The following is a 15,352-nucleotide window of genomic DNA, read 5'->3' on the forward strand; positions in this document are numbered from 1 at the left end:
CCTCAACTCTCGCGATACATCCCACTCCACTACAAAGACATTTAGAAGACCTTTTTTTGTCAGGCCTACACGGGGTTAAAGAAAACTGGCCTGGACGGAATCACGGATTACTCTGTCAACCCGCGTTGGATGCAACGTCATGTGAAAAGGGTTCGATTACATGGTTAGATTACATGGTTGGATTACATGACTGTACATTCTGTAGATGTAATCCCTCTAGACCTGTGCCTGTCGGTCTAATGATCGTGCTAGTTGGGAACAATGAAAATCAGGAATGCATACCCTCAACCCCCCCCCCCCCCCCCCCCCCCCCTTGTATAAAATACCAGTTATATCAGTTGTCATATAGTAGCACCAATTTTAACTTGTCTGTCTGTCTGTCTGTCTGTCTGTCTGTCTGTCTGTCTAGTCATTTGTATAGTTCTCATTTAGTTTCAGTGAATGCGATTTTAGTCGACTGAATCTACAGTTGATTTAGTCGACTAAAATGGGTTTTGGCGGGCCTTGATGCCGATCTACAAGCTCACAACGCGTCGCGCTGGGACGCGCTGTGAGCTTGTAGATCTGCTGTTTTCAGCAGGCAACCAAGTGTAAAATGAATTATACTGGTCCACAAATCCCTGCCCAACATTTTAGTCTAGTTTTTATTTCTTGACGAAACTGTCGCAGCAGAAGCGGAACCGGTACTGAACCGGTACTGGACTCACACAAATCCTCACGATACGCATGTCACGGTGCAGGGCGCTCCCCCCTCACTTCACACCAGTGTGATTGTTTTGTGTTTTGTGTTTGTTTTGTGTTCTCAGGACCTTCATGACGATTGGCCTTCAGTGGAGAAGATTCTACTGACGGATTGGTTGACCTCTGTGTGACCTCAGTGTGACCTCAGTATCTCTGACATCATCAACATGTGTCCCAAAGGCCTGTTGGTGTGTCTGCTCCTCATGGCTTTGATCATCTCTACGGTAATTATTACATTATTAATATAATCTCTTTGATCATCTCTACGGTAATTATTACATTATTAATATAATCTCTTTGATCATCTCTACGGTAATTATTACATTATTAATATGCCTTTGATCATCTCTACGGTAATTATTACATTATTAATAATCTCTTTGATCATCTCTACGGTAATTATTACATTATTAATATAATCTCTTTGATCATCTCTACGGTAATTATTACATTATTAATATAATGTCTTTGATCATCTCTACGGTAATTATTACATTATTAATATGCCTTTGATCATCTCTACGGTAATTATTACATTATTAATATGCCTTTGATCATCCCTACGGTAATTATTACATTATTAATATAATCTCTTTGATCATCTCTACGGTAATTATTACATTATTAATATAATCGCTTTGATCATCTCTACGGTAATTATTACATTATTAATATAATCTCTTTGATCATCTCTACGGTAATTATTACATTATTAATATGCCTTTCATCATCTCTACGGTAATTATTACATTATTAATATAATCTCTTTGATCATCTCTACGGTAATTATTACATTATTATTAATAATCTCTTTGATCATCTCTACGGTAATTATTACATTATTAATATAATCTCTTTGATCATCTCTACGGTAATTATTACATTATTAATATAATCTCTCCTCTGTGTCTTTGTAACGGTCCCCTCCTGCGCTGCTTGGTGATTGGTCCAGCCCTTCCTCATCGACGCCGGCCTGGTGAAGAAGATCCTGCGCCATCGCAGACAGTCGCTGCTGCCCCGCCCCCACGGCGGCGGGCAGAACGCCAACGTCACGCTGCCGTCGGCGGAGCAGCCGGTGGTCTTCAACCACGTCTATAACATCAACGTTCCCGGAGCCGCCGCGTGCACCGTGGACCTGGACGCGCCAGGTATTAACACATTCTGACCTGAGATCAGATTCATCCGAGGTTTCCACTGGACACACACTGTGGTCTGATTAACCCCATTCTGACCTGAGATCAGATTCATCCGAGGTTTCCACTGGAAACACACTGTGGTCTGATTAACCCCATTCTGACCTGAGATCAGATTCATCCGAGGTTTCCACTGGAAACACACTGTGGTCTGATTAACCCCATTCTGACCTGAGATCGGCTATTTTCAGCGAGTGAAATAATCAGCCAGTACGACGGCATCAAGGCACCGCCAAAATACATTTTGTTTGACTAAATCAACCGTATATTTAGTCGACTAAAATCTCATGACGTTTAGTCGACTAAAACTAGACTAAACACTAAGATATTCCTGGTGACTAAAACTAAATGAAAACCATTCAAAAGACTATATGACTAAAACTAAAAAAATCTAAATTTGCTGCCATAAAAACAACACCTCTCCCTCCACAGGCACGTCTCTGCTCCATCCCAATGAGGACGCCGGCGGCGGGGCGGCGGCGGGCCTCCTCCAGGCCGCCGCGGGGGGCGGGGCAGGGGGAGGAGCACCACACGGTGGGGCCGCGACAACCAGATCGTGTTCACGCACCGCATCAACATACCGCGCGCCGCCTGCGGCTGCAGCGCCGACGACGTCCTGCCCGACCTCAAGGCCCTGCTGAGCCGTCTGGAGATGCTGGAGGGAGAGGTGTCCACGCTCCGGGACCAGTGTGGAGGAGACGCTGCAGCCTGCTGCAGCTCCCCCCAGAGCTCCCCCCAGCTCACAGGTAGGAGACACTGTCTGTCTGCAGCCTCCTGCTGCAGCTCCCCCCAGCTCACAGGTAGGACACACTGTCTGTCTGCAGCCTCCTGCTGCAGCTCCCCCCCAGCTCACAGGTAGGAGACTCCTGTCTGTCTGCAGCCTCCTGCTGCAGCTCCCCCCCAGCTCACATGTAGGAGACTCTGTCTGTCTGCAGCCTCCTGCTGCAGCTCCCCCCAGCTCACAGGTAGGAGACTCCTGTCTGTCTGCAGCCTCCTGCTGCAGCTCCCAGCTCACAGGTAGGAGACTCTGTCTGTCTGCAGCCTCCTGCTGCAGCTCCCCCCAGCTCACAGGTAGGAGACTCCTGTCTGTCTGCAGCCTCCTCCTGCAGCTCCCCCCAGCTCAGGGACCAGTGTGGAGGTCCCGGTCGCTGCCCGCACAGAATACAAAACTCTGATGCTGGCATTCAAAGCAACCAAAGGCACGGCTCCCCCTATATCTCACAAGTATATGATCGAACCCTACAAACCCTCCCGCTCACTCAGATCAGCCAACGCAGGGAAGCTGGAAGTACCCTCACTAAAAACGCCGGACAACAACGCTCCACACGTCTCATAAGCCTCCCTCTCTCTCTCTCTCTCTCTCTCTCTCTCTCCCTCCCTCTCCCCCCCCCATCCCTCCCTCCCTCCCTCTCTCTCCCTCCCTCTCTCTCCCTCCCTCTCTCTCTCTCTCCCTCCCTCTCCCTCCCTCCCTCCCTCTCCCCCCCCTCCCCCCTCCCCTCCCCCCCTCCTCCCTCCCTCTCTCTCCGTGTCTCAGGGGAGGTGGGCACTAAGCCGTACTGCGGCGGCCATGGAAACTACAGCCTGGAGAGCTGCGGCTGCGTGTGTGAGCGCGGCTGGTCTGGGACCAGCTGCAGCACGGCGGAATGCCCCGCCGGCTGCCAGGAGGAGGGGGAGGGGGAGGGGGGGGGCCCGCGGGGTGTGCGTGGACGGAAAATGTGAGTGCCTGCCGGGCTTCTCCGGGGAGGACTGCTCGCAGGCGCTCTGCGCAGTCGACTGCGGGGAGAACGGAGGCTGCGTGGACGGCCGCTGCGTCTGCTCGGAGGTATATATAATATTTAACCCGTTCTGACCTGAGATCAGATTCTACAAAATGTTCTTCTGCATCCGGACAGTTTTCTGAAAAAGCTTATGTTTCTATATGTCAGTCGTTCTTCGATTTTCAAAAAATAGCAGACCTACAAGCTCGTAGCGCGCTACGAGCTTGTAGATCTTCTATTTCTGCTCATTTTTAACTTTTAGTTTTTAGTCATTAGAGTCTTTTTGAATAGTTTTAATTTAGTTCTGGTCACAATGTAGTCATCCGGAAAGCCTTTTTATTTTTAGTTTTTTTTTATCCCACGATTCTGTAACCCATTTTTCACCCCTGTGTCAATCATCTAATGTGATCCTGGGCTCTACACACCCTCCACCAACCTAGTCCCCCATATATGGGGGACAAGGGAGACCAACCTAGTCCCCATATATGGGGACAAGGGAGAGCAACGGACTTGAACTCATGCTTCCTTCATGCCTGAGTGTCCAAGTTGCTCCTTTACACCTGACAGGGGGGAGTTTCCCTGGTTGGACGTAGCGCGTGGAAGGAACGCGTTATTCCAACCAGTTCCTTTCCCCTCCATCAGGCGCCCCGGCTGGCCAGGGGGAGGTAGTTTAGAGACCAGGATTACTGCATGTACCTACCCCCCATCTGCACATTTTTAACTTTTAGTTTTTTTTAGTCATTAGAGTCTTTTTGAATAGTTTTCATTTAGTTTTGGTCACATTTTAGTCATCCGGAAAGCCTTTTTTTTTAGTCGACTAAATCTAGGCGTTTTATTTGGCGGGCCTTGATGGCCGATTTTACACTTAGCTGAAAATAGCTGATCTATAAAAGGTGAAAGGTCGACCGCAGCGCGACGCTGTGCAGTGAGCTTGTAGATCTGCTATTTTGCAGCATGCAACAAAATGGTCAGCCTAAATGAGGTGACCATTGTGAGCTTGTAGATCAGCTATTTTCAAAAGGTGTTTATTTTATACATTTGAATTGTATTTAATGTGTAAAACCCATGATATTTACATTGGAACGAATGAGCCGGGCTGGAAAGTGTCCGAGTGGGAGTGTCTGAGTGGGAGAGGGGCGGGGCTTAGCTGAAGGTCAATTGGTGCTGCTCACCAATAGGAGGGACCGTTTCCTTCAAAATCAATCAATGAAATATTCAATCAATCAATCAATCAATCAATCAATGAAAGTATGGAATGCTTCCCCAGCTCTTCTCTGGAGAGGACTGCTCAGTAGCTCTCTGTCCAGTGGACTGTGGAGACAACGGACAGTGTGTGGACGGATCCTGTGTCTGCTCTGACGTAAGGATTCATCCATCCATCCATCCATCCATCCATCCATCCATCCCTCCATCCATCCATCCATCCATCCATCCATCCATCCATCCATCCATCCATCCATCCATCCATCCATCCTCCCTCCCTCCCTCCCTCCCTCCCTCCCTCCCTCCCTCCCTCCCTCCATCCATCCATCCATCCATCCCTCCCTCCCTCCCTCCCTCCCTCCCTCCCTCCCTCCCTCCCTCCCTCCATCCATCCATTCATCCATCCCTCCCTCCCTCCGCTATTTTCAGAGCGCAAACCAAACATGAAGTGACTTGTCTTTTAGTTCTACTGGACCTCTTCTCCACTAGTCCACTATATCTAGTCATAGTTTTAGTCATAGTTTTAGTCATAGTTATAGTCATAGTTTTAGTCATAGTTTTAGTCATAGTTATAGTCATAGTTTTAGTCATAGTTATAGTCATAGTTTTAGTCATAGTTATAGTCATAGTTTTAGTCATAGTTATTGTTATGTTATACTGTATTCTACGTATTGGACCCTCGTCTGGTTCTGGTGTGTGATGACCCGGTTGGCATTTCCATGGTTCGGCGGCGGACAGACAGACAGGCCGGCCCGGGAGAAGATTAACATGACACGAGACTTGGTCACATCAAAACGTTCACCCGGTTTATTCCACTTACAGCAGCATATATCTTGGATACTTCATGTCCTAATGACGTCACAGACTAGACATCACAATCATTGCCTGCCAGCGCAGCGGCCTTCAGCTCTAACACAGCCCCACTCTTATGTTACCATCCAGGCAGGCAGTACACCATACATACAAGTACATATCCGAACACAGTACCAAGTATCAGAACACTATAATACAACAATCCACTCTTTCGTCATATAAGGACGACGTCATCTGATACTGTATTTATAATGCGGAAAAGTGTACAATCAAATATGGATACCGAAAAACCTGGACTCCGCCAGGGAAATTGTATCAAGCCTCTCGTTTATGTGATCTCTTTGCTTAATCAATAATCATTGATCAATCTCTGAGCAAGCACGCGCACGCCACCTGATTGTACACTTGAAACACAGACATAGGTGTAGAGAGAGAGAGAGAGAGAGATATAAAATAGGAAACACAGAAAGAAAAGAGGAGGAGAAATCAACAATAAATACTATATATAATATAAACTATATAATATACAACATATACACGTGGGGATAGGAAAGGGTACATTAAAATATACACTTAATATCATATTCAGATCCCTGATCACTTAACACTTAGCGACATTACTTTGTGTCTAATTCAACACTCCAAGATCAGCCTCTTCTGATCTGTTCTTCAGTACATCATATCTTATCTAGCACATGTTGTTGATCTGTCTGGGACGGAAGTACAGCCTGTCAATGTGTGGGTGTCATGTATAGGGACAATGTGTAATGACAGCAAATAAACACATATTTGACATTGAGACAAATCTAATAAAAAGAAAATGTTCCAAAATGTTCCATCCGTTCAAGACTTACTCCAACACTTCAACACTTACTCCAGTGTTCAAGACTTACTCCAACAGTCCAACACTTACTCCAACAGTCCACTCTTACGACCCTATTCCACTGGAACCGATATTGCACAGAGCCCAGGCAACAGTTCGCACAGAGCCCAGGCAACAGTTCGCACAGAGCCCAGGCAACAGTTCTCCATTTTGGCGACCGCGCGCAATTGTCCCGTACCGCATCCATCAGATAGTGCGCCGATGCATATGGACTTGTCCGCACCAGCATGCGTCATATAGACCTGGTCGTGCATTGTTGATGATATAGCATCCCGCTTACTCCATAAACATCGCGCGCGCGAAACAAATCTCGCGCACATTCTGCTCCAGGATGCTTGTCTCATATAGTCTGAGCAAAATAGGTCTTCGTCACAATGTGACTACTTCCTATTTCCTCCATGAGTTCAAGACCTGGAAAATGGTCATAGGACGTTGTTCAAATGGCACACTTGCGTCACTGCGGTCTAGGCCGACACAGACCCTCTTGGCCCGTGACCCGTGTCACCCGACAGATGCAGACCCTTGCGTCCGGTGGCTGGTCTGGCCCTCTTGCAGACCTACCGGGGGTCTGCAGTACCGTCATGCTGGTCTGCTGTAGGCCGTAGTGGCGATGTGATGGTCCTGCTGTAGGCCGTGGTCTGGCCCTGCTGTAGGCCGTGGTGTGGCCCTGCTGTAGGCCGTGGTGCAGGCCTTGCTGTCAGACCCTTGGTCGGGCCCTGGTTGCTGTTCTATGCCCGAGGCGATTTCCCTTCCCCGGCTGACCGCTTAGGCCTTCTGGACCTGGTGATACACCAGTCCTGGGGCCGGAAACCCACTCAATTTCTGTATTTTCCCGTCTGCTGTCCGTCTCCTGTGGACAAAACTGAAAAGCACTGGGTTCCCCCCCCCCCCAAACAGAACAAAGATACACACGCATACTGTGTGTGTGTGTGTGCGTGGGAGCTTCATATCCCATCCTCATACTATATTGATTTTACTTCATCAATATTCCGTCAATCAATCAATCACCCATCCAAGGGGAATAATAATACAATTAAAATTTCTAAATGTGTATTTTTGAGCATGTGATGTGTATAATACTTACATGAATGACCCCTGCTACTGGTGCTTCCTGCACCTCCGCCTCGTGTCTGCCCACCTGCTCTGTGTAAACAATTCCTACAGAGCTCTGTGTTCCCACAACAAGATAAGCTAACAGGGCCTTCTCCCACAATCACAGACATTCAATTGTTATGGGTTAATTGTTAATCCTTTCAGACCATTTGCCCTTGCACATGCAAATACAATTTGTATTTGCCCTCTTGAAACACAATTAACCAGACACATTTCATCAAAAATGGCGTTTGGGGAGATAGAAACATGAATGATAGTTATTCAGCCTGACGCAGATCCTGGTTCAGCATGACTGCATTCCTGTGTGTTTCTGTGAAAATAGAAATATATTAGGGTTAGGGGTTAGACAGTCCACTCAGAATATTATATGGACTACACATGGTGGACCCCCCTAAAATATCTAATGAACAATTCACACACACCAGTCCATACCTCCAACTCTTTTGACCATATTCTTTCCCTGGTCCTTTATAGCTTGACGGACCTTTCATAATTTGGCCTTTTCTATGCTGAATCACACTTCATTTAAATCCTTTATTTATTTGAACCGAATACGCACCCTTCTCTCACTCCTCCCACAAAACATGCGTCCATGTTGTAGGTTGACAAGAAGCGCCCGTTCAGCCTACTCTACAGCCTACTCTGCTGAGCATCGTTTCTGGGGTTACCCTAACAACTTGAACTTAGTAATTAATAAACTCGACTTGGGTTTTTTTCTAACCACACTTAATGTTTAATACAAATTATTTCAGGCCTGTTGACTAGATTAGTGCACTGACTATATTACTACACAAACGCTTACACACCTATTTTGTCTAACCTTACCATAACATTGTCCCAAAGCACCAAAACAAAATCGTCTGTCTCAAGATCGATTTATTCGTGAGCATATATCCGCTCCTTCACAGGTGTATCTACCGAATGGGACCTACCGGTATATGTTATATAGGGTGTATGTGCTGTAGTCCTGTACTAATTTAATACACTGTGGTTATTATTTTAAACGTTTCTATTCTCCCTAGTCTCCACATTTGCCCTTACTTATCCGGACTTTATAGGCCTAACGTTGGACTAACCCCATGGGACTCAATTACTTGTAATTCACTATTGACTGGTCCTAGGATCTATGCAGTATTGGTTTTATATTTTATTTTATTATTGGAGTTCCCTTCCAAATGGATTACAGCTGAGCTTATAAATTGCACCAACTTCTTCTGGGCTAAAGAATGAATTAGCCCTTCCTTACTTGAGTCATAATATACTTGATTCATTGACTTTTAATACTGAAAATGTCAATTCTACCCTGATGCACACACGTACGCGCGTACCTCCCTTTGAACAGGCACTTCTTCCTAGACCAAACACACCCTGTTGTCTATCTTTCTGTGTGTGTGCGTGCGTGTGTGCGTGTGTGCACATTAGTATGTGCCCCTGAGCTGTTCCACCTCTAAATGTGAAAAATAACTTGCCACACTTTGCCTAATTCCATCATAAAACTGGTAAAATAAATATTTAGGATTCCCATTTCACATCGTACTCCGCTGTTGCTGTAGATATGACCCCAACACTTCCTGTAGTCACGTGATGGAAGTGACATGCAGAAGTGAGATGCAAAAACCCCAAATGTTCATTGTTCATTTTAGTGTGGTCTCAACACACAAAACGCATGACATCAATGTGTCCCCCCGACACAACACTTCAAAGTTCAGTGCAAAACACATGTTCAGTGGTAAAACTCCACAAAATGTCATTCTGCTTCCTCTCTTAGTACAAAAAGAAAAGGTCCAGGTTCATTGTTCAGTTCAATCGCTTGTGTGCTCAACACACAAACCATCGCATGACATCAATGTGTCCCCCGAACACCCATGTCCCCAAAGTTCAGTGCCAAAAACAAATGTTCAGTGGTAAAACTCCACAAAATGTCTTTCGGCATCCACTCTTAGGACAAAAAGTCATTGTCACTTAGGTCCTTCGGACTTCCCTGATGAAGGGCGCTGTCCAGGGCTGGACCCCTTTCCGTCCTGAGGTCTCCCCCCAGGCAACCCTGGACAGAGAACTCAAGCCTCCTTGCTTCCCGGCTCCTTCTTTTCAAAGGCAGCCGATCACAAAGAGCGCTGCTCGCCTACTAACTCATTCGCTTTCGGCTAACAACGGCTTGACTGTACATTGAGCGGAGCACGGAAGCCACCAGTTCTATCTTTCAAGCAACTGGCTTGGACTTAATTCCATTGTGACCCCACCGGCCAGAGACGCAGTCGATAGCGAGCTCCTTGATCCCGTAGTGATGATTAGTCACCCAGGAGGAATCCGACGGTCTTATCCGAAGCCCACGTGGCTATGGGTTATTCGAACTTTGACCGTTTTCACTGGCCTTGCCTATTCACAGAGGCCGTCTCGTACGAACCCTCTGCTAGGTGTGGGCTGTCGCCCACGTACCACGCATCGCCTGCGAGTTACTGCCGACGAGTGCGCTGACTAGAGGATACCACGGTAGGGTGTACTCACCCTTCATCAGACACGGAGGCCTTCAGTAGCTCTCCCCAGCACTATAGAAAATCTTTAACGTGCCCTCGGAACCTCACGATTCCACCGTCCCCTGTTGACAACTAGGTTCAGGGGAGCCCAATCCCCCTCCCTAATTGTCTTTCTGGTTGAAGTTCACCCCCCCTTCGGCTGGGTGGGTGCTGGCTGGGTGGGCAGATGACGATTCAGCTTTTAGATGTGACAAAAAATGGGAATTATAAATATTTTTAATACACTGGGTATATATATATATATATATATTTGAATGTGGCAGTTTTACCAAAATGTTTTTGAACATAAATGTCGACAAACTTTCCACTTCCTTTTAGTGTGTCTGTGTGTGTAGTTGTATGAGAAATGTACACACATGGCGTGCTTTGACTGCACCTATAATATGAACTGACCTACCAAGGCTGACTGTTGCCTCGAATATCCACTTAACAGGCTGAACTACACATAAGATATGACCTGACCTCCCTGAGTCATTTCCATTATGGTCTCTACTTAGGTTCTAAAATACCTAGGCTCTATGCTTCAGGCCTGTCTGATTCATATTCAACACACCCCCCCTCCATAATTGGGACTCTAAATTTGGGATCATGGATTTGGTGCAACCTAAAACGCTGTCTAATGATTGTATTTTGACTGGAACTCCACCAATTACTGCATTATAACGGAATAATTACTAATTTTCCTTCCTGTATTAGCTTACATTTCTTGATACATACTACTTAAACTTGAAGTAAATGTACTTAACCTGGCCAATTTTGAGCTATGACACTTAGTGAACGAGGCCCTACGGCCATTATCGAGCTTGTAGATCTGTTATTTTTAGTTCTCTACTGATACCTCAGTTGGGTCCCTAATATGTTACGGCCATTATCGAGCTTGTAGATCTGTTATTTTTTAGTTCTCTACTGATACCTCAGTTGGGTCACTTAATCTGTTCTATCTACCGTGACTTTTTAATACAAATGATCAGAGTGTAACCACAGTTTGCTGTGAGAAAACACACCACAGGCTTAGTACGCAAACTGTAATATCCCTGTATTACAGACGTACCCCGTTAGAAACATCTAACAGATTAAATGAACCAAACACAGCAGGGACAACTTTCAGCTGCTGTGCTTATACCATACTGCTGCGTGAAACACAGTCTTTTTTTTTTTTCCAAACTCTGTCAAGTCACTAGAACTACCAGTCCAACTTTATTTAACTTTCACTGCAGATCTATTTCACTCCAGATAAATACACTTAGTTTATTTGTTTACTTCACTTATGTCCAGTGGTCAATGTCTCATCACCACGTTGTTCCTTATGCTCCTAACTGTCATGGCATTATGTTTATGACTATAATATGTTTTCATTTGTCCCATTTAATATCTTGACTGAATTCCATTCCGTCTCCTAACTTGGCATAATGAAGGGTCTATTATTCTCTGAGCATACATGTATATGACCTTGGCTTAATGAGATAAGAGATAACACACTCCGTGAAGGGACTCTTTTGCTGTGTGGGGAAGTTATCTGCGCCAACGCTCTCCCGGCTTTTCTCTTGGCCCATTGAGAATTTCTCTTCTCAACTGTGGGTCAGAGAGTGCTTGTCTCTGCTGATAAGGTCTCGACAAGTTACCATGGCTACGCCATCTTGAGCGCCCGAGGTGCGGAACAGAAAAGATGAGTTCTATGTCTCCGCTTCTATGCTACAGCGTGCATACTGAGTTGCAAACTTTTTCTCCAAAAAAAAACTTTATAGCACTTCTAATCCTTATTTTAAGGATATCTTTTTATTATTATATTATTTATCTATACGCACAATACATGTGCCCAATCATACCAGGCCTATATTTGCTTTTTCAGTGATTATTAGCTCTCATACTGAGAGCTACATATTGACCTTGGGCTTCGTGAGGGAGTGATTCTTACTAGCTGACTGCTGTGGGGGAGGTTTATAAACAAGTTCACAACACTGCTCTTTCGGCTTTCCTCCCTTGGCCCAGTGAGAAAAGAGATAGCTTCTCCTCTTCTGATAAGGCCAGTGTGCTGGTGAAAGAAATCACCAAGTTGCTATGGTTACGCAAGCCTCTGCGCTCTCCCGTCGCGAGAGTATGGCCCGTTGATCAGAAAAGATGAATACTCGTCTCTAACGGGCTCTACCAACCAAAACGCTTACAGCTTTCTCAGAACTTTATATGCGCTTCTGGTCCATACTTTAAGGCCTTCCTTTTCTTTCGAGTACGTTTTGGTGTAATTACTTTTCCAGCTCACAGGGCAGGCTAAATAGACACTTTACACTAATCAAACATTAGATTAATATATTTCTGCCATACAAGGTACATTTTACACTTGATTCTCCAGCGCTTATATTTGATTTATATAAACACCAATATACATATAGCAGCTTCTGCTGCCTTCTAACTAATAGGCTGGAGACCTTTCTTAACACTCCGTTTTTGGCTATTTATAGCACTGGTAGATCGGCTATTTTGCACACTCATTTAAGTGAAATGAAACAGAAATGCGCCGTTGTCTCACTGAATACTGATTAATATTTCACTTATTCAATCCATCAGCCCCCTTAGGTTAGGGGTTGTTTTAACTTTGTAATCGCCAACATTCAACTCAATACACAGAGTGTAGCTCAGCAGCATGCCAGTGTTATATGAAAACCCCAGGGATAACACGTTAAACCACTCTTATATGCCCACTTCAATATCATCATGGCATATTTGGATGAATGTGGCAACTACTGTGTATTCTTAAAGCGTGACTGGGAAACACAACGTCACGTTACTTGCACATGTCCACCCCTCTTTCTGGGGGTAGCTTAACTTTGACTGTCCATTTGCGACAAGACACAAAACACAAAACACAAAAGAATTGACAACCACATGGAATGCACAACGATGTCTGTTCACACACCAGCCCTTATCTCTGCTACCTTGAAATTGGTAGCTAAATCTAGCAGTGACTTTTGACTATGACCAGAGTGTAACTAAAGTTTGCTGTGGGAACCACACCACAGGCTTAGTACGCTTATCTCACAGACGTACCCTGTTAGACAACATCTAACAGATTTATAAAAACAACAGACTGCAGCGTATACTGCCAGCTGTTGTGCGGACGGAAGCATTCGTCCGGCTTTGTTAATCCTAGCATGTGGGCATGCACTAGGACCACTGACCTACTACAAGGAGAGTGTAATAAACCCTGCTGGCGTACCAAACGTCAGGCTGAATATGGACTCTAACCATATTGCTGCGCGTATCTAACTCTACGCAGTCTTTCTGCTAATGAACCTCATTAGGCTTATATATGGACTCTAACCATATTGCTGCTTGAACCCAAACAGTCTTATCTCTTAACTCTGTCACGTCACTAAAAAAAAAACACAAAAACTGTATAAGTCACTTAAATGTTAAATTACCACTTAGGGTCTATACCAATGAAATTTGGAAGCATGTAATCTTGTGGGAACGAAAAAAAAAAGACAAGGTTTAACTAAGGTAAACCCTGCATCATAACCTATATATTACCAGGTAAGAGGAGAGACACTTTTCTCTAATGAAGAGTAAAATATGAAGTGACTCACCTCTTATCTGTCCCGTTTCTGACACCAAACTGTTATGATATACTGTATTCTACGTATTGGACCCTCGTCTGGTTCTGGTGTGTGACGACCCGGCTGGCATTTCCATGGTTCGGCGGCGGACAGACAGACAGGCCGGCCCGGGAGAAGATTAACATGACACGAGACTTGGTCACATCAAAACGTTCACCCGGTTTATTCCACTTACAGCAGCATATATCTTGGATACTTCATGTCCTAATGACGTCACAGACTAGACATCACAATCATTGCCTGCCAGCGCAGCGGCCTTCAGCTCTAACACAGCCCCACTCTTATGTTACCATCCAGGCAGGCAGTACACCATACATACAAGTACATATCCGAACACAGTACCAAGTATCAGAACACTATAATACAACAGTTATAGTCATAGTTTTAGTCATAGTTTTAGTCATAGTTATAGTCATAGTTATAGTCATAGTTATAGTCATAGTTATACTCCTAGTTTTAGTCATAGTTTTAGTCATAGTTTTAGTCATAGTTATAGTCATAGTTTTAGTCATAGTTTTAGTCATAGTTATACTCATAGTTTTAGTCATAGTTTTAGTCATAGTTTTAGTCATAGTTATAGTCATAGTTATAGTCATAGTTATAGTCATAGTTATAGTCATAGTTATACTCCTAGTTTTAGTCATAGTTTTAGTCATAGTTTTAGTCATAGTTATAGTCATAGTTATACTCCTAGTTTTAGTCATAGTTATAGTCATAGTTTTAGTCATAGTTATAGTCATAGTTTTAGTCATAGTTATAGTCATAGTTATAGTCATAGTTTTAGTCATAGTTTTTTGTCGTCAGAGCTCAGTTTGTATTTGTTTTGTCAGTGAAACAAAGGTACTGTATAGTCGACGAACACATAGTTTTGGTGGACGATAGTGAAAGGGCACATGCAGTCCGTTCTTCTCGGGCGCTGACGTTTCCGTGCGTCACGTGTCCTCTTTAAGGGTTACACGGGCGCAGACTGCTCCCTGGCGGCGTGTCTGAACGGCTGCCTGGGCCGCGGCCGCTGCGAGGACGGGGAGTGCGCGTGCGACGAGCCGTGGACCGGAGAGGACTGCTCCGAGCTCATCTGCCCCAAGGACTGCTACGACCGCGGCCAGTGCCACAACGGAACCTGCCACTGCCACCAGGGTTTCACCGGGGAAGACTGTGGGGAGCGCACCTGTCCCGGAGACTGTCAGGTAAAAAAATAACTATTAGCCTACTATTGAAGTGCCTTTCAAGCGATATATAACGCGTCTATATAGTTCATTTTCAAATGAGACCTGCGTTTTCTTGCGCGGGGGAGCACTGGGGAGAAGTCGTGATGCGACAGCCGACAACGCAAGTGTATTTACGTCAGCGTGGTCCCGTGAATTTGTTGCACGCGTGCTCGTTTCGTGCACCCCCCCCCCCCCCCCCCCGCGACTCACCAGACCTGGATTCTGTTTAGCTTTTTATTTTTTACGCTTGCGTTGTTGCGCCCCCTCTTCAACAGACCTGGAGAGGACCTCTGTAT

The 15,352-nt window shown here is 45.3% G+C and overlaps 1 pseudogene across 1 annotated transcript in view; it reads left to right on the forward strand.

Moving 5' to 3' along the window:
- The first annotated feature begins 811 nt into the window (after positions 1 to 811).
- LOC308312236 (tenascin-like) overlaps positions 812 to 15,352 on the forward strand; it is a 31,471-nt pseudogene continuing 16,930 nt past the window's right edge. Inside the window, exons 1-6 of the transcript XR_013966227.1 lie at positions 812 to 965; positions 1,694 to 1,889; positions 2,367 to 2,680; positions 3,469 to 3,756; positions 4,959 to 5,051; positions 14,799 to 15,035. The product of XR_013966227.1 is annotated as a tenascin-like (transcript). The remainder of the gene's footprint in view (positions 966 to 1,693; positions 1,890 to 2,366; positions 2,681 to 3,468; positions 3,757 to 4,958; positions 5,052 to 14,798; positions 15,036 to 15,352) is intronic.

This window comes from Protomyctophum bolini (assembly GCF_963924005.1).
Source record: "Protomyctophum bolini genome assembly, contig: SCAFFOLD_554, whole genome shotgun sequence".
Taxonomy (NCBI): domain Eukaryota; kingdom Metazoa; phylum Chordata; class Actinopteri; order Myctophiformes; family Myctophidae; genus Protomyctophum; species Protomyctophum bolini.